Source organism: Delphinus delphis, chromosome 2, assembly GCF_949987515.2.
Source record: "Delphinus delphis chromosome 2, mDelDel1.2, whole genome shotgun sequence".
Lineage (NCBI taxonomy): Eukaryota > Metazoa > Chordata > Mammalia > Artiodactyla > Delphinidae > Delphinus > Delphinus delphis.
Window position 1 is genome coordinate 88121395 of NC_082684.1, and position 23585 is coordinate 88144979.

The window sequence follows — 23585 nt, forward strand, 5'->3', positions numbered from 1 at the left end:
AACATCGTCCTCAATGGTAAAAGACTGAAAGCATTTCCACTAAGATCAGGAGCAAGACAAAGTTGCCTGCTCTCACCACTCTTATTCAACATAGTTTAAGAAGTTTTAGCCACAGCAATCAGAGAAGAAAAGGAAGTAAAAGGAATCCAAAATGGAAAAGAAGAAGTAAAGCCGTCACTATTTGCAGATGACATGACACTATACATAAAAAATCCTAAAGATGCTACCAGAAAACTACTAGAGCTAATCAATGAATTTGGTAAAGTAGCAGGATACAAAATTAATGCACAGAAATCTCTGGCATTCCTATAAACTAATGATGAAAAATCTGAAAGTGAAATCAAGAAAACACTCCCATTTACCACTGCAACAAAAAGAAGAAAATATCTAGGAATAAACCTACCTAAGGAGACAAAAGACCTGTATGCAGAAAATTATAAGACACTGATGAAAGAAATTAAAGATGATACAATCAGATGGAGAGACATACCATGTTCTTGGATTGGAAGAATCAACATTGTGAAAATGAATCTACTACCAAAGCAATCTACAGATTCAATGCAATCCCTATCAAACTACCACTGGCATTTTTCACAGACTTAGAACAAAAAAATTCACAATTTGTATGGAAACACAAAAGACCCCAAATAGCCAAAGCAATCTTGAGAACGAAAAACGGAGCTGGAGGAATCAGGCTCCCTGACTTCAGACTATACTACAAAGCTACAGTAATCAAGACAGTATGGTACTGGCACAAAAACAGAAATATAGATCAATGGAACAGGATAGAAAGCCCAGAGATAAACCCTCGCACATACGGTCACCTTATCTTTGATAAAGGAGGCAGGAATGTACAGTGGAGAAAGGACAGCCTCTTCAATAAGTGGTGCTGGGAAAACTGGACAGGTACATGTAAAAGTAAGAGATTAGAACATTCCCTAACACCATACACAAAAATAAGCTCAAAATGGATTAAAGACCTAAATGTAAGGCCAGAAACTATCAAACTCTTAGAGGAAAACATAGGCAGAACACTCTATGACATAAATCACAGCAAGATCCTTTTTGACCCACCTCCTAGAGAAATGGAAATAAAAACAAAAATAAACAAATCGGACCTAATGAAACTTAAAAGCTTTTGCACAGCACAGGAAACCATAAACAAGACCAAAAGACAACCCTCAGAATGGGAGAAAATATTTGCAAATGAAGCAACTGACAAAGGATTAATCTCCAAAATTTACAAGCAGCTCATGCAGCTCAATAACAAAAAAACAAACAACCCAACCCAAAAATGGGCAGAAGACCTAAATAGACATTTCTCCAAAGAAGATATACAGACTGCCAACAAACACATGAAAGAATGTTCAACATCATTAATCATTAGAGAAATGCAAATCAAAACTACAATGAGATATCATCTCACACCAGTCAGAATAGCCATCATCAAAAAATCTAGAAACAATAAATGCTGGAGAGGGTGTGGAGAAAAGGGAACACTCTTGCACTGCTGGTGGGAATGTGAATTGATACAGCCACTATGGAGAACAGTATGGAGGTTCCTTAAAAAACTGCACATAGAACTACCATATGACCCAGAAATCCCACTACTGGGCATATACCCTGAGAAAACCATAATTCAAAAAGAGTCATGCACCAAAATGTTCATTGCAGCTCTATTTACAATAGCCAGGAGGTGGAAACAACCTAAGTGTCCATCATCGGATGAATGGATAAAGAAGATGTGGCACACGTATATAATGGAATATTACTCAGCCATAAAAAGAAATGAAATTGAGCTATTTGTAATGAGGTGGATGGACCTAGAGTCTGTCATACAGAGTGAAGTAAGTCAGAAAGAGAAAGACAAATACAGTATGCTAACCCATATATATGGAATTTAAGAAAAAAAAATGCCATGAATATCCTGGGGTAAGACAGGAATAAAGACACAGACCTACTAGAGAATGGACTTAAGGATATGGGGAGGGGGAAGGGTAAGCTGTGACAAAGTGAGAGAGTGGCATGGACATACATACACTACCAAATGTAAAATAGATAGCTAGTGGGAAGCAGCTGCATAGCACAGGGAGATCAGCTTTGTGCTTTGTGACCACCTAGAGGGGTGGGATAGGGAGGGTGGGAGGGAGGGACATGCAAGAGGGAAGAGATATGGGAACACATGTATATGTATAACTGATTCACTTTGTTATAAAGCAGAAACTAACACACCATTGTAAAGCAATTATACTCCAATAAAGATGTATATATATATATATATATATACATATATATACACCCAACATAGGAGCACCTCAATACAAAAGGCAACTGCTAACAGCTATAAAAGAGGAAATCGACAGTAACACAATAACAGTGGGGGACTTTAACACCTCGCTTACGCCAATGGACAGATCATCCAAAATGAAAATAAATAAGGAAACAAAAGCTTTAAACGACACAATAGACCAGATAGATTTAATTGATATTTATAGGACAGTCCATCCAAAAACAGCAGATTACACTTTCTTCTCAAGTGCGCACAGAACATTCTCCAGGATAGATCACATCTTGGGTCACAAATCAAGCCTCAGTAAATTTAAGAAAATTGAAATCATATCAAGCATCTTTTATGACCAGAACGCTATGAGATTAGAATCAATTTCAGGGAAAAAACGTAAAAAACACAAACACATGGAGGCTAAATAATACATTACTAAATAACCAAGAGATCAATGAAGAAATCAAACAGGAAATCAAAAAATACCTAGAGACAAATGACAATGAAAACGTGACAATCCAAAACCTATGGGATACAGCAAAAGCAGTTCTAAGAGGGAAGTTTATAGCTATACAAGCCTACCTCAAGAAACAAGAAAAATCTCAAGTAAACAATCTAACCTTACACCTAAAGGAACTAGAGAAAGAAGAACAAACAAAACCCAAAGTTAGCAGAAGGAAAGATATCATAAAGATCAGAGCAGAAATAAATGAAACAGAAACAAAGAAAACAGTAGCAAAGATCAATAAAACTAAAAGGTGGTTCTTTGAGAAGATAAACAAAATTGATAAACCATTAGACTCATCAAGAAAAAAAGGGAGATGACTCAAATCAATAAAATTAGAAATGAAAAAGGAGAAGTTACAACAGACACCGCAGAAATACAAAGCCTCCTAAGAGACTACTACAAGTAACTCTATGCCAATAAAATGGACATCCTGGAAGAAACAGACAAATTCTTAGAAAGGTATAACCTTCCAAGACTGAACCAGGAAGGAATAGAAAATATGAACCAACCAACACAAGTAATGAAATTGAAACTGTGATTAAAAATCTTCCAACAAACAGAAGTCCAGGACCAGATGGCTTCACAGGTGAATTCTATCAAACATTTAGAGAAGAGCTAACACCCATCCTTCTCAAACTCTTCCAAAAAATTGCAGAGGAAGGAACACTCCCAAACTCATTCTGTGAGGCCACCATCACCCTGATACCAAAACCAGACAAAGATATCACAAAAAAAGAAAATTACAGACCAATATCACTGATGAACATAGATGCAAAAATCCTCAACCAAATACTAGCAAACAGAATCCAGCAACACATTAAAAGGATCATACACCATGATCAAGTGGGATTTATCCCAGGGATGCAAGGATTCTTCAATATATGTAAATCAATCAATGTGATACACCATATTAACAAACTGAAGAATAAAAACCATATGATCATCTCAATAGATGCAGAAAAAGCTTTTGACAAAATTCAACACCCATTTATGATATAAACTCTTAAGAAAGTGGGCATAGAGGGAACTTACCTCAACATAATAAAGGCCATATACGACAAACCCACAGCAAACTTCATTCTCAATGGTGAAAAACTGAAAGCCTTTCCTCTAAGATCAGGAACAACAGAAGGATGTCCACTCTCACCACTATTATTCAACATAGTTTTGGAAGTCCCAGCCACGGCAGTCAGAGAAGAAAAAGAAATAAAAGGGATACAAATTGGAAAAGAAGAAGTAAAACTGTCACTGTTTGCAGATGACATAATACTATACATAGAGAATCCTAAAGATGCCACCAGAAAACTACTAGAGCTAATCAATGAATTTGGTAAAGTTGCAGTATACAAAATTAATGCACAAAAGTCTCTTGCATTTCTATACACTAATGATGAAAAATCTGAAAGAGAAATTAAGGAAACACTCCCATTTACCATTGCAACAAAAAGAGTAAAATACCTAGGAATAAACCTACCTAGGGAGACAAAAGACCTGTATGCAGAAAACTATAAGACACTGATGAAAGAACGTAAAGATGATACCAACAGATGGAGAGATATACCATCTTTTTGGATTGGAAGAATCAATACTGTGAAAATGACTATACTACCCAAAGCAATCTATAGATTCGGTACAATCCCTATCAAATTACCAATGGCATTTTTTACAGAGCTAGAACAAAATATCTTAAAATTTGTATGGAGACACCAAAGACCCCGAATAGCCAAAGCAATCTTGAGGGAAAAAAACGGAGCTGGAGGAATCAGACTCACTGAGTTCAGGCTATACTAGAAAGCTACAGTAATCAAGACAATATGGTACTGGCACAAAAACAGCAACATAGATCAATGGAACAAGATAGAAAGCCTGGAGATAAACCCATGCACCTATGGTCAACTAATCTATGACAAAGGAGGCAAGGATATACAATGGAGAAAAGACAGTCTCTTCAAAAAATGGTGCTGGGAAAACTGGACAGCTACATGTAAAAGAATGAAATTAGAACATTCCCTAACACCATACACAAAAATAAACTCAAAATGTATTCGAGACATAATGTAAGACCGGACACTATAAAACTCCCAGAGGGAAACCTAGGAAGAACACTCTTTGACATAAATCACAGCAAGATCCTTTTTGACCCACCTCCTAGAGAAATGGAAATAAAAACAAAAATAAACAAATGGGACCTAATGAAACTTCAAAGCTTTTGCACAGCCCAGGAAACCATAAACAAGACGAAAAGACAACCCTCAGAATGGGAGAAAATATTTGCAGACAAATCAACGGACAAAGGATTAATCTCCAAAATATATAAACAGCTCATGCAGCTCAGTATGAAAAGAACAAACAACCCAATCCAAAAATGGGCAGAAGACCTAAATAGACATTCCTCCAAAGAAGACATACAGACGGCCAAGAAGCACATGAAAAGTTGCTCAACGTCACTAATTATTAGAGAAATGCAAATCAAAACTACAATGAGGTATCACGTCACACCAGTTAGAATGGGCATCATCAGAAAATCTACAAACAACAAATGCTGGAGAGGGTGTGGAGAAAAGGGAACCCTCTTGCACTGTTGGTATGAACGTAAATTGATACAGCCACTATGGAGAACAGTATGGAATTTCCTTAAAAAACTAAAAATAGAATTACCATATGACCCAGCAAACCCACTACTGGGCATATACCCAGAGAAAACGATAATTCAAAAAGACACATGCACCCCAGTGTATACTGTAGCACTATTTACAATAGCCAGGTCATGGAAGCAACCTAAATGCCCATTGACAGACGAATGGATAAAGAAGATGTGGTACATATATACAATGGAATATTACCCAGCCATAAAAAGGAATGAAACTGGGTCATTTGTAGAGACGTGGATGGATCTAGAGACTGTCATACAGAGTGAAGTAAGTCAGAAAGAGGAGAACAAATATCGTATATTAACACATATATGTGGAACCTAGAAAAATGGTACAGATGAACCGGTTTGTAGGGCAGAAGTTGAGACACAGATGTAGAGAACAAACATATGGACACCAAGGGGGGAAAGCAGTGGGGTGGTGGTGGTGGTGGTGTGATGAATTGGGTGATTGGGATTGACATGTATACACTGATGTGTATAAAAGTGATGACTAATAAGGACCTGCTGTATAAAAAAATAAATAAAATATATATATTTTTTTAAAAAAAGAAAGGGCTTCCAGGAGAAACCTATAAGGGCATGGGGGATGAAGGATAGGGAATGGGAAGAAGCCAAATGAGGGTGTGATTTCAGAAGTCCTACACTCAACCTATGCCCATGGGAGTTCAGAATAAAGGAATAGACATCAGAGTTTGTCCTGCCTTGAAACAAAGGAGCTGGGCTTTGGTATTCCACATCAGCCTGGCTTTGGCTATAGGCTGCCAGGAGGGTGAAGTGGGGTGAAACATAGAACTCCCAGGTACTTTCAGCTCACTCCAGTGCCTGAGGGTAATTTGCAGGACTGGGGTAATGTGCAGGTGCAGCTGATAGCAGCAAAATATGAAAAAGCTGGGGATGGGCTCATAGACCATGGGTGGGGCATCAGTTAGCTACTGTGAGTTTCCTGGTAACTTCCTCTACTGGGCCCACAACACATGTTATCCCCAAACTTGCAATAAAAGTTCAAAGTTTCTAAGCAGCTGGCATTGAAGTGTGAATGCCATTGAACCCCAATTTGAGTTGAAATCCTAATTCCACAGAAGGAATGGGAAAAGTCATATTACTGTTTAAGTTTGTATCGTAACCCCATAAAAGAAATTGGAAAAGTCATTATTACTGTTTTGACTCTTTGTCACCATATCCATAAAATGGAAGAATCATCCCTACATCAGAAAGTTTACTCATTTATTTGATCAATCATTCATTCAATGAATATGGAGTGTCTACTCTGAGATTCTGTTCAAGGGTTATTCTGAGAAGCGGATGGTGATAAGAAGAGCTCTGTAAAATGTAAAGCTCTAGGCAACTGACTCCAGTGGTTATTTATTTTCACAGCCCACTAGAAAACATAAAATTACCTAAAGCCACAGCAAGGAGATACAAGGGAAAACTTCTTGGTACTGAGCTGGTATAAGCAGGTTTTTCAAAGAGAGAGAGGCAGAGAGAGAGAAACAGAGTGTGTGTATAGGCTGGGGTCCCTGGCCCTCAGCCCTTAAATACCGTAGGGACCCCATCATTGGAACAAGCAAAAGAAGCACAGTTAATTTCCAAAACTTCTCCTAGAGAGACGTACCGCCTCCATTGAGAACCACTTTTCTCAGCGTGAGAGTTGCTGATCTACCCTTTCTCGGAAAACATGAGACGAGGGAGGGAGGGAGGGAGGGAGGGAGAGAGAGAGAGAGAGAGAGAGAGAGAGAGAGACTAGGGACGGGAAAGTCCCCTTTTCTTTTCTAACCTGGAACAGCTCTTTCTGCCCAGAGACTTGTGACGAGCTACCACGGGCTCGGATTTTGATTGGTCAGTTGAGAAACTAAAATAGCGGGTTGAAAGGAGAGAAAACCCCAGTGATTGCTGCCATCGGGTGGGTGGGAATAAGCGCCGCGACTGCTGCTCCGTGACCTTGGTCTGTTCTTCACTGGGCGCTGCCGCCAGCCTGGGCGCGTTCACCATGAGTACCCGCTCCCGCGCCGCCCCCTTCCTCGACTTCTCCTTTTCTTCCCTGGCCTCTGGTTCCTTGGTGCTCTTTCCCTGCCCAGTGTAGTTACGCGCCAGGTTCGGCTGGTTCAGGCTCGGTCCCGAGCGGACCGACAAGCAGCGGAAGGGCCGGAAAGTGGCAGGCCGCTGGAGCGCAGGCTTCCTGCTCTATTCTCACTGGATAGCTCACAGGGCGCAACCGGACAAAACACTAGGTCATTGATGAGCTGCTGGCTGCCTGGGTGGAGTCGAGGGTGGTGGGCACTGTTTTGCAGGGCTGCCCGGTGTCACCCCGAAGGTTGTCTTTCCCTGAATGCAGACCGGAGGAGGGGCAGGCTGGTCACGAAGGTAAGTGATCCGATGAGAGACAGGTGTTTGTGGGGTCTAAGATAAGAACTGACTCAGTAAGTAGGTCGGCGCCATCGGGAGGAGCATTGAGCACTGCACCCTCCTCTGGGCTCCCTCCATTTTCTTCTGGGGCTCCCCGGTTCGAGGGCTTGTGTCTAAATTTAGATATCTCACACGGTTTTGTGAAATATTTCTATGGCATCTTAAGGTATTTGTTTTTGCTAAAGCTTTATTAAGGTATTTGTATTCGTCAAAGCCTCCTCTGGGCTCTCCCCATTTCCTTCTGGGGCTCCCAGGTTCCAGGGCTTGTCTAAATTTAGATATCTCACACTGTTTTGTGTAATATTTCTATGGCATCTTAAGGTATTTGTTTTCGTTAAAGCTTTATTGAGGTATAAATCACAAACCATAAAATCTTCCTATTTATAATGTACTTCAGTGGGTTACAGTATATTCATGGAGTTGTGCAACCATTTTCTCAATATTAGAACATTTTCATCACCCCCCGAAAAAACACTGTACTGATTAGACATCACTCCCCATTTCTCCCCAACCACCCCCAGCCCTAAGGAACCACTAATCTTTCTGTCCCTATGGATTTGCCTATTCTTGATTTATCATATAAGTGGGATCATACAGTATGTGGTCTTCTGTGACTGGCTTCTGTCATTTGATATGATGTTTTCAAAGATCATCCATTATAGCAAGTACTGGCACTTCATTTCTTTTTTATTGCTGAATAATATTCCATTGTAGGACTATACCACATTTTATTTATTCATTCATCAGTTAATGAGCATTTGGGTTGTTTCCACTTTTTGGCTATTAAAAATAATACTATTACTGGGCTTCCCTGGTGGTGCAGTGGTTAAGAATCCGCCTGCCAATGCACGGGACATGGGTTCGAGCCCTGGTCCGGGAAGATCCCACATGCCATGGAGCAACTGAGGCTGTGCGCCACAACTACTGAAGCCCGTGAGCCACAACTAGTGAAGCCTGGCACCTAGAGCCTGTGCTTCGCAACAAGAGAAGCCACTGCAATGAGAAGCCCGCACACCACGACAAAGAGTAGCTCCTGCTCACCTCAACTAGAGAAAGCCCGCATGCAGCAATGAAGACCCAACACAGCCAAAAATAATAAATAAATTAAATAAATTTTTTTAAAATAAAAAATAAAATAAAAATAATACTATTATTGACATTCATGTACAACTTTTCAGTGTGAACAGAAGTTTTCAATTCTCTTGGGTATATACCTAGGAGTGGAATTGCTGGGTCATATAGTAACTATATGTTTACCATATAGTTATGTTTACCTTTTGCGGAACTGCCAGACTGTTTTCCAGAAGTGCCACACCATTTTACCTTCCCAACAGCAGTATATGAGAGTCCCAATTTTTCTACACCCTCGCCAACACTTATTTTTTCTTCCAGTTTTATTGAGATATAATTGACATACAGCACTGTATAAGTTTAAGGTGTTACATCACGAAACAATTATCACAATAAGTTTACTGAACATCCGTCATTTCATATGGATACAAAATTAAATAGAAAAAAATTTTTCCTCGTTATGAGAACTCTTAGGATTTACTCTCTTAACAATTTTTATATATAACATCCTGCTGTTACTTATATTTATCATGTTGTACATTACATCCCTATACTTATTTATCTTATAACTGTAAATTTGTACCTTTTGACTGCCATCATTGAATTCCCCTCCCACAAACCCCTGCCTCTGGTAACCACAAATATGGTCTCTTTTTCTATGAGTTTGTTTTTGAAGTATAGTTAACCTACAACACTATATTAGTTCCTGTCACACAATATAATATTTCTATACATTTCAAAATAGTCACCATTATTATAGTGTCACCATACAAAGATATTACATAGTTATTGACTATATTCTACACACTGTACATTTTATACCCATGGCTTATTTATTTTGCAACTGGACATTTGTACCTCTTAATCTCCCTCATCTATTCCTTTCCTCCCCCACCACTGCCCCTCTGGCAACAACCTGTTTGTTCTCTGTAATTATAACTCTGTTTCTGTTTTTTTATGTTTGTTCATTTGTTCTGATTTTTAGATTCCATGTATAAGTGAAATCAGACAGTATTTGTCTTTCTCTGATTTATTTCACTTAGCACAATACCCTCTAGGTCCATCCATGTTGTCAAAAACGCAAGATTTCATTCTTTTTTATGGCTGAGTAATATTCCATTATATATATATATATATATATATATATATATATATATATATAATCTGTAATATTTTATGGGAAAACCCAAATGAACTTTTTGGCCAACCCAATATATATACACATACATACCAGAACTTCTTTATCCATTCATCTATTGATGGGCATTTAGGTTGCTTCCATATCTTGGCTATTGTAAATAATGCTGTAATGAACACAGGGGTGCATATATCTTTTCTAATTAGTGTTTTTGTTTTCTTTGGATAAATACTCAGGAGTGGAAATGCTGGATCACACGATAGTTCTATTTTTAATTTTTTGAGTAATCTCCATACTGCTTTCCATAGTGGCTGTACCAGTTTACATTCCCACCAACAGTTCACAAGTGTTCCCTTTTCTCCACATCCTTGCCAACACTTGTTATTTGCTGTCTTTTTTTTTTTTTTTTTTGAGGTACATGGGCCTCTCACTGCTGTGGCCTCTCCCATTGCAGAGCACAGGCTCCAGATGCGCAGGCTCAGTGGCCATGGCTCACGGGCCCAGCTGCTCCACAGAATGTGGAATCTTCCCGGACCGGGGCACAAACCCGTGTCCCCTGCATCGGCAGGTAGACTCTCAACCACTGCACCACCAGGGAAGCCCTATTTGCTGTCTTTTTGATAATATCCATTCTGATGGGTGTGAGGTGATATCTCATTGTGGTTTTGATTTGCATTTCACTGATGATTAGTGATGTTGAGCATCTTTTCATATGTCTGTAACCATCTGTATGTCTTCCTTGGAAAAATGCCTGTTTAGACCCTTGGCCCATTTTTTAATCAGGTTGTTTGTTTTTTTGATGTTGAGTTATATGAGTTCTTTGTATATTGTGGATATTAACCCCTTATTGGATATATCATTTACAAATACCTTCTCCTATTCCGTAGGTGGCCTTTTCATTTTGTTAATAGTTTCCTTTGCTGTGCAAAAACTTAGATGCAGTCCCATTTGGTTATTTTTGCTTTCATTTCCCTTGCCTGAAGAGACATATCCAAAGACATATTACTAAGACTGATGTCAGAGAGCTTACTGCCTTTGTTTTCTTCTAGAAGTTTTATTGTTTCAGGTCTTACAGTTAAATCTTTAATTCATTTTGAATTTATTTTTGTGTATAGTGTGAGAAAGTAATCCAGTTGTTTTTTTGCATGTAGCTATCCAGTTTTCACAACATCATTTACTGAAGAGGCTATCTTTTCTCCATTGTATATTCTTGCCTTGTTTGTCCTAGGTTAATTGCCCATATAAGTGTGTGTTCATTTCTGGCCACTCTGTTCTGTTCCATTGATCTATGTGTCTGTTTTTGTGCCAGTACCATACTGTTTTGATGACTGTAGCTTTGTAGTATAGTTTGAAACCAGGGCATGTGATACCTTCAGCTTTGTTCTTCTTTCTCAAGATTATTTTGCCTATTCAGGGTCTATTATGTTTCCATACAAATTTTAGAATTACCAGATTCATTGGTGAGTTCTAGTAGTTTTTTGGTGGTGTCTTTCGGAATTTCTACATATAGTATAAAGTCATCTGCAAACAATGACAGTTTTACTTCTTCCTTTCCAACTTGGATTCCTTTTATTTCTTTTTCTTGTCTGATTGCAATGGTTAGGACTTCCAATACTATGTTGAATAAAAGTGGTGAGAGTAGGCATCCTTGTCTTGTTCCTGATCTCAGAGGAAATGCTTTCAGCTTTTCACCACTGAGTATAATGTTAGTTGTGGGCTTGTCATATGTGGCCTTTATTATGTTGAGGTATGTTCCTTCTATACCCACTTCACTGACAGTTTTTTGTTTTTTAAACATCTTTATTGGAGTATAATTGCTTTACAATGGTGTGTTAGTTTCTGCTTTATAACAAAGTAAATCAGCTATACATATACATATATACTCATATCTCCTCCCTCTTGTATCTCCCTCCCACCCTCCCTATCCCACCCCTCTAGGTGGTCACAAAGCACCGAGCTGATCTCCCTATGCTATGTGGCTGCTTCACACTGGCTATCTATTTTACATTTGGTAGTACATATTAGTCCATGCCACTCTCTCACTGAAAGATTTTGATCATAAGTAAATGTTGAATTTTGTCAAAACCTTATTTTTTTGCATCTATTGAGATGATCATATGATTTTTATTATTCAATTTGTTAATGTGATGTATCACATTGATTGATTTGTGGATATCAAACCATCCTTGCATCTCTGGGATAAATCTCACTTGATAATGATGTATGATCCTTTTAAGGTTTGTTGAATTTGATTTGCTAATATTTTGTTGAGGATTTTTGCATCTATGTTCATCAGGGATGTTGGCCTATAATTTTCTTTTTTCTGATATTTGTTTGGTTTTGGCATCAGAGTGACGCTGGTCTTGTAAAATGAGTTCAGAAGCATTCCTTCCTCTGCATTTTTCTTGGAATAGTTTGAGTAGGATAGGAGGATAGGTGTTAACTCTTCTCTTAATGGTAGAATTCACCTGTGAAACCATCTGGTCATGGGCTTGTTTTTGGTTGGGAGTTTTTTGGTTACTGATTCAATTTCATTACTGGTAAAGTGGTCTGTTTCTTCCTGGTTCAGTCTTGGGAGATTGTATATTTCTAGGATTTTTTCCATTTCTTCTAGGTTGTCCACTTTATTGGCATATAATTGTTCCCAGTAATCTCTTATGATACTTGGTATTTCTGTGGTGTCAGTTGTAACTTCTCCTTTTTCATTTCTGTTCTCATTTATTTGGGGCCTCTCTCTTTTTTTCTTGATGAGTCTGGCTAGAGTTTGATCAATTTTGTTTATCTTTTCAAAGAACCAGCTCTTAGTTTTATTGATTTTTTTCTATTTTTTAAGTCCCTATTTCATTTATTTCCACTCTGATCTTTATGACTTCTTTCCTTTCACTAATTTTGAGTTTTGTTCTTCTTTTTCTAGTTTCTATAGGTGTAAGGTTAGGTTGTTTATTTGAGATTTTTCTTGTTTCCTGAGTTAGGCTTGTATCGCTATAAACTTCCCTCTTAGAACTGCTTCTACTGCGTCCCACAGATTTTTGGATCATGTTTTTGTTTTCATTTGTCTCCAGGTATATTTTTAATTTCTTCTTTGATTCCTTCAGTGATCCAGTGGTTGTTTAGTAGCATACTGTTTAGCCTCCATGTGTTTGTGTGGTCTTTTTTTTTCCTTGTAGTTGATTTCTAGTCTCATAGCATTGTGACTGGAAAAGATGCTTGATATGAATTTCAGTTTTCTTAAATTTACTGAGACTTGTTTTGTGGCCTTGTTTTGTGACCTATTCTGGAGAATGCAGAGTTATCAAAAACTTTTGAGTACACATTTTTCTCTATCTATATACTTTATACTGCTGTCAATCTTATTTTAAGTACTACTAATGCTTAATCTTTGTCTCATTTTTTTCAGTTAAAAATTCAGATTGAGCTTTCTCATAAGTGGCTCCCAGAAGATTCACCCCACCCCACTGTGGGAACACAGCAGTTGTGGATATGGAGACAGGAATGGAACCAGAATCAGAGTTCAAATATACCAGAAAATGTGGACCATAAATTCTTATGTAAGTCAGAGACTGACTGGCCAAGAGCTGTGGGACATTGAGGACTTCAGCATTCACTGTAAACTTTGGCACAGGTCACTTATTTCTCTGAATACTGGATCCAAAAAGCACAATGAACACAAGAATGTGCTATGGTACTAGGGTGAATTCCAGACAAGCACGAGAATTCGGTACATCTGGGGAAGGAGGCACAACTCCTGAGGTGATCTTGGAAGTGGAACTGATAGAACTTGGGGAAAGTGATGAAATAATTGACCTCACTTGTGACTCTCTAGAACCTGCAGTGATTGACCTAACTCACCATGACTCTGTTGTGATTACTGAAGAAAGGAGGAGGCCAAGGGGAAATACAAGGTCACTCGAAGGCCAAACTGGCAGCTGTGTGGTGAGCAGTGATAAGGAGGGGTTGATGAGGGACAGAGATGTATCTGTGACCAACAGTGCCTACCATAATGCCCTGGAAGAAGAAACTTTAAGTTGCACACTACCTGGTTATATCTGGTGTCGAATTTGTAGGGATGGGTACTTAGAGATTGAACTGAGTAAACGACATATCTACTCTACACAATGTGGCCACATCTTCTGTAGTCAGTGCCTCTGCACTTCCCTTAAATATACTAGAAATTGCCCAGTTTGTTTGAAAAAAATCAGCTGCCATCTGTACCACCGCATCTATATATGATGTGTGCTGTGTTGCTCAGGACAGACAGACAAGCTAGCTAGATTCTTCCATGTCCTTGTGCAGAAACGGTGGGTTGTTGGCATTCAGTGCACGGAGTTAAAAACGCCTGATTTTAAAAATTGTTCTCTGGAGTATATAAATTTTTTTTTCATTTCCCACACACAATGAGACTACCTTTTGATTTGTTTTGTTTCATGCTGCAGGACTGGACTTGGTTGTCATAGTGTGCCAGAGACTGGTGGTTGTCCTCAAAGCAAATTTTCCTTTCTTTCTCATAACAATCAATTTTTAATTGGCCACATGTGAGCATTTTGGGTCATGTAAATAAGGGCAACATCCTAGAGGTGATGGAACAAGATGGAAGGAACCTGAGAGACTGACAAGTTTGCAAACCAGAGCCACCTACAAGTTTGGGCTTTTACTTGAGAGATGAATAAACTTCATTCTTGTTTATGCAACTATTATACTGAGTCTTGCTTAGAGTAATGGGAACTTTATTTTAATTAATGGAGCAGGCAGGGTGATATCTTCCTGGTTTTTCTGAATATCCTGACTCCACTGGAATAAAAGGAAGTCAGTCCTTTCTGACCATCTCTCCAACCAGCAAGGTGGAGGTAGGTATACAATCAGGCACCATGTCCTGCTGGGACTCCTGGTGGCCTTTGAAACCAGCCTGAGGAGTCACCTAGACACACTGGAATCTAGAGCTGTGGTTCTGTGCTCTCTGACCTGCCACACCAGAGAGAGGCTCCCTTCATCCTAGGCTTACAGGTGTGCCTGCCTTCCACCATACTGGTCAGCTAATCAACAAGTTGGTCTGCTTCTCTTTGAACAAATACATCACTGCATCACCATCCTAGCTGCTCCTGCAGCCTGACTGGGTCACAGGCTTGAGAAGACCTCATCACTGCTTCCCACAGACCCCCAACACACACACACACACACACATTTTTCTTTTGAAGAAAATCACAAAGGACTCACAATTCCATCTGTACTTTAGAATTAGAGAGGACATGATTTCTACTGTGCTCTCTCCTTTTCCCTCATAATGAAATGTGCAGTAAAGCTTGTTCCTTACTTTCAATGGTTGTAGCAGTGTTGCTTTCCTCCATGGAGGCTCAGTTGTGCCAATGGAGCAATGCCCATCCCAGCATAATGTCTGTTCTACACACTGCATTCTCTGCAATAGCTCATACTCCAAACTTCAGTTGCTTGTCTTAGCACAGGATATGCAAGATAAATGGGTATACTTCCTTCCGTGGGTTTCCTTGTATTTTCTAAACTGAAATGAGGGGATTTCCCTGGTAGCGCAGTGGTTAAGAATCCGCCTGCCAATGCAGGGGACATGGGTTCGAGCCCTGGTCTGGGAAGATCCCACATGCTGTGGAGCAACTAAGCCCGTGTGCCACAACTACTGAGCCTGTGCTCTAGAGCCTACGTGCCACAACTACTGAAGCCCATGTGCCTAGAGCCCATGCTCCACAACAAGAGAAGCCACCGCAATGAGAAGCCCGTGCACCGCAATGAAGAGTAGCCCCCGCTCGCCGCAACTAGAGAAAGCCCACATGCAGCAACTAAGGCTCAATGCAGCCAAAAATAAATAAATAAATTTATTAAAATAAAATAAAATAAAACGAGGAAGAAAAACAACATGAAAATTTTTTTAAAAGAAAAAAGTTCTAAATATTAGATGTAGAACTTCCTGCATTTCAATAGGACATCTTGTGTGTTCCACTTTGGAGACTGTTAATTGCTCTGTCACATAGCATAGTGTATCACAAACTTGGCTAATGATCGAAACACCTGAGAGGTGCCTATTAAATATACAGATTCTGCTTTTGCATATATTGCCCATGTGATCAGGAAAAAGAGCATACTCTCTCCAGCTTGCCAGCAGCCCTTGACCCTCCCTATTGTGTTCTACCCAGTCCACTACATTTTTACCTTATCTACCAAACTCATGTAGACATTTGAGTTTTTGATCTCTGCTTTAGGGAAAAAATAGAGGGGATTCTGACTTTTCTGAAAAATTGAGATAAATTTTACAGACAGAAAAATTCACTGATCTTAAAGTGTATAATTAGATGAGCTGGGGCAATTATGTACATTCACAGGACCAGCACCCCAATCAAAATATAGAACAATTCCAGAGCAGTTCTCCTGAGTTCCCTTACCCTGTTGCTCTCCACCTGGGTGCCTCTTCTCAGTAAAGTCTTTTGCTTTGCCAGCAAAAAAAAAAAAAAAAAAAAAAAATATATATATATATATATACACACACACACACACACACACACACACACACACACACACACACACATATAAAACAATTCCATCATTCCAGAAAGTTCCCATCTAGTCAATCCCCATCCCCCACAGGCAACCACTTTTTTGATTACTATCATCATAGATATGTTTGGGGACACTGACTTTTATTACTTCATTGTCTAGCCCAGATCATCTGGGAGGAAAGTTTGATAGGGAAATTTGGAATATAAGCATTAGGCAAGGGTCAAGGGTTTATTTTAGTGGGAGTATGACTTATTTTTCTTAAGAATTGAAGCAAGAAGGTATTAATAATGACACCTGCTATTTATTAAACAATAGCTATTTTCCAGGCACAGTACAAGGCACTTCACACATACATCTAGGCAACAGCAGGAACCCAACAGGATGTAAGAACAAAAGTTGAAGGAAGGGAGCTGCCACAGGCACATTAGTGTGAATAGGTTGGCTGACTATTGTACATGGCTGTGGGAAGAAGTAAGAACTAAAGCTAGAAAAGAATATTAAGGCCACATCCTGAGTAGAGCATTGTGTGCTGTGTTATGGAGTTTAGATTTTATTCTACAGTTGCTAAGGAACCATTAAAGGCTCTGAAAAAGAGCCTCCAGAGAAGGATTCTTAAGGATTCAGCATGATATCAGTGAGGGTTGAAGATACTGCTTGAAAACTGGGGAGAAAACATGGAGGTAGGATCGGGAAGGAAAGGTCCTGGTGTTGATTTTCCTCCCAAAATAGAAGTGAATTTTCTGAAATGTATAAGAAAAAGGATGAAAGTACCCTTGGTCTGAGGAATGTGGTAATGCACTGGTACTCTCTTGCCCTTGATGTTAGCAGTTTCATTTTAGCACAGCCAGCAGGGCTGTGCAAGTCTTTTGAGCTATGGCAGCTCTTGGGAGACGGCTGTTGGTCTGAGGTAGCAATGATAGGAATTGAGAGAACAGCTGTGGCGGTTTGGATTTAGCTTTCAGGTACCTTTCTGGAAAAGTGGAAGCTCATTTGACCAGAGTAGAAATGGATTAGAAGAGGTTGGACAATCAAATTTATCCACTTTATGACTGATCTAGCCTTAGAACAAGTTAGCCTCACAGTGATATAATCTGGCAATTTAAATTAGCTGTTTCCTGATGTTCCCTGAGGTTACGGCAGGGAACTAAAGCCAAACTTCTTGAGCTATGATATGTGAGGATTTCATCAATCACTGATTAAAATCAAGCTGTTCAAGAAAAGGGTTAAGAGAGACAGAGTGGAGAAGTCAGAGGCATCTTTCAGCAACGATTGGTCTTTCTATTGTCTGATCCACACTGAATTCATCCCTGCAGCAAATGTTAAGCACACCTGCCAGAAGAAACAAGTTACTCTCTGAGAACCTAAAATTGTTAAGATGGATAAAATTTTAGATCCTTTCCTTAGCTATATCAATTAGATCCCACTGATTTCATATTAAAATCTGCATACTGAGATGACTATCCCAGGGAAGTAGGTTTCAATGATATCATTGGCTCAGCGTCTTGTCTCTAAAACAGTAGTTTCCCTGCAACAAGAGCAGGGAACAGCAGCGGCACTTGCACAAATGCACAGGCACTCCCAATGGTTCTCTCCTACTGGTTTCCTTATTTATCACAGTTTTAGACATTTGTTAGTACATAGTATTTTGAAAGTAAAACATGTTTTCTTTTTCCATCTCCAATTTCATAGTTCAGTTTCATGGTATTATGCAGATGGATTTCCAACTTTGAGAAAATGTTTTTTGTTTCACTATCCAGGGACTATGTACAGACAGCTCTAACATGATAACCCTCTTGTGTGGGGAACATTAATCAGGGCAGCATTGGACATGGGCCCTTCCCTGCCCCCTTAGCTTTCAGCAGGCAAAAAGATCCTACAGGGCATAGTCCTTTCTCCTGTGGAGTGGCATGGAGAAGGCATGTGGCCCCAGGTATGACTCTGCCAGCATCACTGACCCTCTAAAGGGAGGGCAGAGGGGCGGCCAGCATGGTGTCACAAGATAAAGGTAGCAGTTACCGACAGCACTTGGCTTCCCTGCTGAGATGAGAGCCTTTAGAGAACAAATTTCTCTCTTCCTTTCCTCTGAACGAGGCCAAGTCACAGAAGTAGCAGCTGCTGTATTCTCCAGCCAGAAAAGAGAAGGTGCAGTGCATTGCTGGGCATGGACCACTCATTAATTCTTTCATTCATCTGCTCATTTGCCTAGTATTTATTAAATTCTGATAGTGTGATAGACGTATATAGTTAAAAAGATGAATAAGACAGTCTCCAAGAAGCTCACAGCTAGTGGGGAAGAGATGTGAAAATAGTTATAATAAAAGAAATAATGCAGTGAAATAAAAGCTATGACAGAAATATCTGCCAGGTGCTGCCGAGGCATAAAAGAGTAAATAACTGACTTCTCAGTAGCTTCCTTGGAGTCTAGAAGATGGAAAATTGAACTTCTAATTTATATTCAGCTCCATGGAGTCCTTGAAGATTAATACCTACTTACATTTCTTGTTATATTTCAAGACAAAGTTAATTTGAAGGAGCATTAGTTTTGTAAACTATTTTCTATACGAATGTTAGTGCAATAACAATAATAATAGCTATGACCATTTATTGGGTGCTCACTATGTGCCAGGTACTGTTAAGCACTTTACATACATCATCTCATTTAATCCTCACCACAATCCTATGAGGTAAGTATTATTACCTCTATTTTTATTTTAATTTTTTTATTTTTGGGCCACACCATGTGGCTTGTGGGATCTTAGTTCCCCGACCAGGGATTGAACACATACCCTCTTCAGTGGAAGCATGGAGTCGTAACCACTGGACCGCCAGGCAATTCCCTATCATCTCTATTTTATATACGATAAAATTGAGGCTTGGAAAAGAAAAGTAACTTTGGTTTATGACTGTTTTTGTTTCCCATCTCCTGGTACCAATTATATGGTAAAACCTGGTATGTAGTTTCTTAAACATCACTGTCCCGCTGCACAAAACTTCGTTTTTAAATAGTGAAATAAAAGCTCGAAGTGCCTTTTTGTGAGATTTGGGACTCTTGCTACATAGGATGTGGAATCACAAACTTTGGAGGTGGAAGGGGAGTCTTAGGAACTCATATTTTATGGTGGAAGAACTGACGCCCAGAGGAGTTAAACATCAACCAAAGTTACTCATTGTTCTGGTGGGAGACACAGCTTCTCTCTTCTTTTTTTTCTTTTTTAATAAATTTATTTATTAGTTTGTTTTTATTCTGGGCTGTATTGGGTCTTTGTTGCTGCTCATGGGCTTTCTCTAGTTGAGGCAAGTGGGGGCTACTCTTCGTTGCGGTACGTGGGCTTCTCATTGTCTTGGCTTCTCTTGTTGCAGAGCACAGGCTCTAGAGCACAGGCTCAGTTGCTCCGTGGCATGTGGGATCTTCCCAGACCAGGGCTCGAACCCGTGTCCCCTGCATTGGCAGGCAGATTCTTAACCACTGCGCCACCAGGGAAGCCCAAGGCTTCTCTCTTCTAGCCCACTGCTCTTGCTCCAGGGCCAAAGACTCAAGAATGTGCAGACTTCAGGTTTTCATACAATCATCTTTACTAGACATTGTTAAACATTTTAGCCAACAACAAGACATTCAAGATGCAACAAAAAAATTTTTTTTTACTTGGGGACATCGTTTCTAGGTGATCATCAGCATTTCATAGCCATTTATTTGACAAAGAATTTGATCCAATGAATGCCATGTACTGTCAAGGTAAGCAAGACACAGCACAACCCAGCAGTTGTTCACAACTTAGGGAAGGGGCAGACATGCAATCAAACAATTAAAATAATTATGTACAAGCATGTACAAAGGTTTAGGGTGCTATAGAAATGTGTAAAGTGATGATTCTCAGCTGGGGGTGGGTCCCACTCCCATATACCCAACAGACACTTGGCAATGTCTGGAGACAGTTCTGGTTCTCACAACATGGGGGGGGGGGGCGGTGGTGGTGATACTGGTGATCAGAGGCCAGAAATGCTGCTAAACCTTCTAAAGTTCACAGGTCAGCGCCCCAGCAACAAAGACTTAGGCAGCCCAAAATGTCAATAGGGCTGAGGTTGAGAAACTGTGGTAGACAGCCAGCAAAATATTTTCTACAAGGGATGGGTGAGGGGGTTATATCTTGGGGGACTGGTTGTGGAAGAGTTTACTGAAGAGATAATGATTGGGGTTAGGGAGGGAAGATCCCCAGAATAAGGAACAACATGTACAAAGCCACAGAAGCATAGCATATTTGGGCAATCCCACACACTGGTGGAAGAGTTGTAGGCATTAAGGCTGGACAGCTAGGGAGGAGCTAGACATTCAAGAAAATATATTGAGTTAGAGGAATTACTGTAAGAAAAACTGGTTCCATGATGGCTCTTTATAAGTCACTAAGGAGCACAGTCTAGGTATGTACTGCTATGAGCTAAAACTGCTAAAGAAAGCTGTTTGAAATGAAGCTTTTCTCGTCTTGCTTCCTTATGGTCTGAAGTTTTCCAGGCATTTGTTACTTTCTCAGAGACAGAGTCCAAGCTGTTTCAATGGAATGTGAGCTCTGAGAGGTGGAATAACTATTAAAGCCACTTAGCTGGTGTCTCAGTGCTGTGATGAAATCGTGAGCAGGGATAAGGTGGTTATTTCTCATGTGTTAGACTTCTAGGCAGATGATAATGATTATTTCCTCTTTCGTAGAGTGCCCTAGGCCAGAAATGGGGATATGTGACCCTTAAGATTAGACTGCCACCTTGGATCTAAATGAGTTGCCTTCCCCTCCCTCACAAAAAATGGTGGGCAGGTAGGCCATTCCAGTCAGGGTTTCTCTTTCTCTTAAGCTAATGATGATCAAAGCAACTGACAAACTGTCACGGAATCTGTCAGACCTCACTCTGGCCTTCCCCGCCTCCCAGCTCCTGAACTTTCCCTCCTTCTGTCATGCTCTGGGCCCATTCTTAGCAAACTAACAGGTCACAGACTTCTGGTCTGCAACCATCCTAGGCCTATTGAGCTCTGGTCCAAGTGCCTGCCTCTGTCCCCTGGTGGTGGCCTGATGATAGAGCTTCATGGAGGTGAGTTACCTTTTTCTAACTTAGCTGATTTCTGGAGCATAATGTGGAAAACTGGATCAAAGAAGAGGGTATGGATTTTACAGCATGAAAGAAAATTCAGGGGGATAGTTAACCTGTGGCAGCTTATAGCTTCTGTACTCTCTCTAGGCCTTGGAATAATTGAGAATTTAGAGAAGAGAGTTTGGTAGAAAAGTGATGAAACCTACCAAAAACTTTTGAGAAAAATTAAAATAATACTATACAAAAATGTACTTTCCTTATTAATGTAATCACTTTATTATTTTAGATTGAAAAAATTTATTATGTGTAACTTGATTTGCTCATTATACTATCACACTTGGTATTTTATACTTAAAGTGGAGTTGATTAAACATTTTAAATTGAATTCCTTCAAGATCTCTTCGGAGCTAAAAATAAATGCTATTCTGAATTTAGTGTTTTCTTGATTGTTGTACAGATAAAAGAAAATGTTTATTTACTACAAGGAAGGTAAAAAACCTCACTAAAGTTCATCAACAAGAGATTGTGACACTGAGCCCTTAGGTTCTGAGTTATCATTTCCACCAGTTACTTTTTTGCGGTACGAGGGCCTGTCACTGTTGTGGCCTCTCCCGTTGCGGGGCACAAGCTCCGGACGCGCAGGCTCGGCGGCCATGGCTCACGGGCCCAGCCGCTCCGCGGCATGTGGGATCTTCCCGGACCGGGGCACGAACCCGTGTCCCCTGCATCGGCAGGCGGACTTTCAACCACTAGCGCCACCAGGGAAGCCCCACTTACCTACTTTAAAAAAAAAATTTCAGGGCTTCCCTGGTGATGCAGTGGTTGCGAGTCCGACTACCGATGCAGGGGACACGGGTTCATGCCCTGGTCCGGGAAGATCCCACATGCCGCGGAGCGGCTGCGCCCGTGAGCCATGGCCGCTGAGCCTGTGCTTCCGGAGCCTGTGCCCCGCAACGGGAGAGGCCCACGTACAGCAAAAAAAAAAAAAATAATAATAATAAAATTTTTTTTACTTTTGTTGGCGTAATGTTGTGTTAGTTTCAGGTGTACAGCAAAGTGATTCAGTTATACATAAACATATGTTCATTCTTTTTTGGATTCTTTTCTCTTATACTTATCACAGAATATTGAGTAGAGTTCCCTGTGCTATACAGCATGTCCTTGTTGCTTATCAATCTTATACATAGTAGTGTGTGTACGTTCATCCCAAGCTCCTGATTTATCCCTCCCCCTACATTTCCCCTTTGGGAACCAAAAGTTTGTTTTCACTATCTGTAAGACTGTTTCTGTTTTGTAAATAAGTTCATTTGTATCATTTTTTAAAAAAATTAGATTCCTCATATGAGTGTTTTCATATTTGTCTTTGTCTGATTTACTTCACTTAGTATGATAATCTCTAGGTCCATCCATGTTGCTGCAAATGGCATTATTTCATTCTTTTTATGGCTGAGTAATATTCCATTGTATATATGTACCACATCTTCTTTATCCAGTCCTCTGTTGATGGACATTTAGGTTGCTTCCATGTCTTGGTTATTGTAAATAGTGCTGCAATGAACATTGGGGTGCATGTATCTTTTTGGATTATGGTTTTCTCCAGATATATATCCAGGAGTGGGGGTACTGGATCATATGGTAGTTCTATTTTTAGTTTTTTAAGGAACCTCCATTCTGTTCTCCACAGTGGTTATACCAATTTATATTCCCACCAACAGTGTAGGAGGGTTCCCTTTTCTCCAAACCCTCTCCAGCATTTATTGTTTGTGTTTATAAAACACATGAAATAAAGTTCCTAAATGGCATCCACTTCCAAAAGATACTGCATACACAAGGATTAAAAACTGGCTCTAGTAGGCAAGACTTTCTCTTAAATCACCTTCAATTGGCCAGGTTCTTCTACAAGTTTTATCTTATACAGAATGCATCTAATTTTAAAGTT

The 23585-nt window shown here is 39.8% G+C and overlaps 1 pseudogene; it reads left to right on the top strand.

Annotated features, from left to right (window-relative positions):
• The first annotated feature begins 7354 nt into the window (after positions 1 to 7354).
• Positions 7355 to 15218, top strand: LOC132419678 (E3 ubiquitin-protein ligase RNF4 pseudogene; annotated as a pseudogene).
• Positions 15219 to 23585: the final 8367 nt, after the last annotated feature.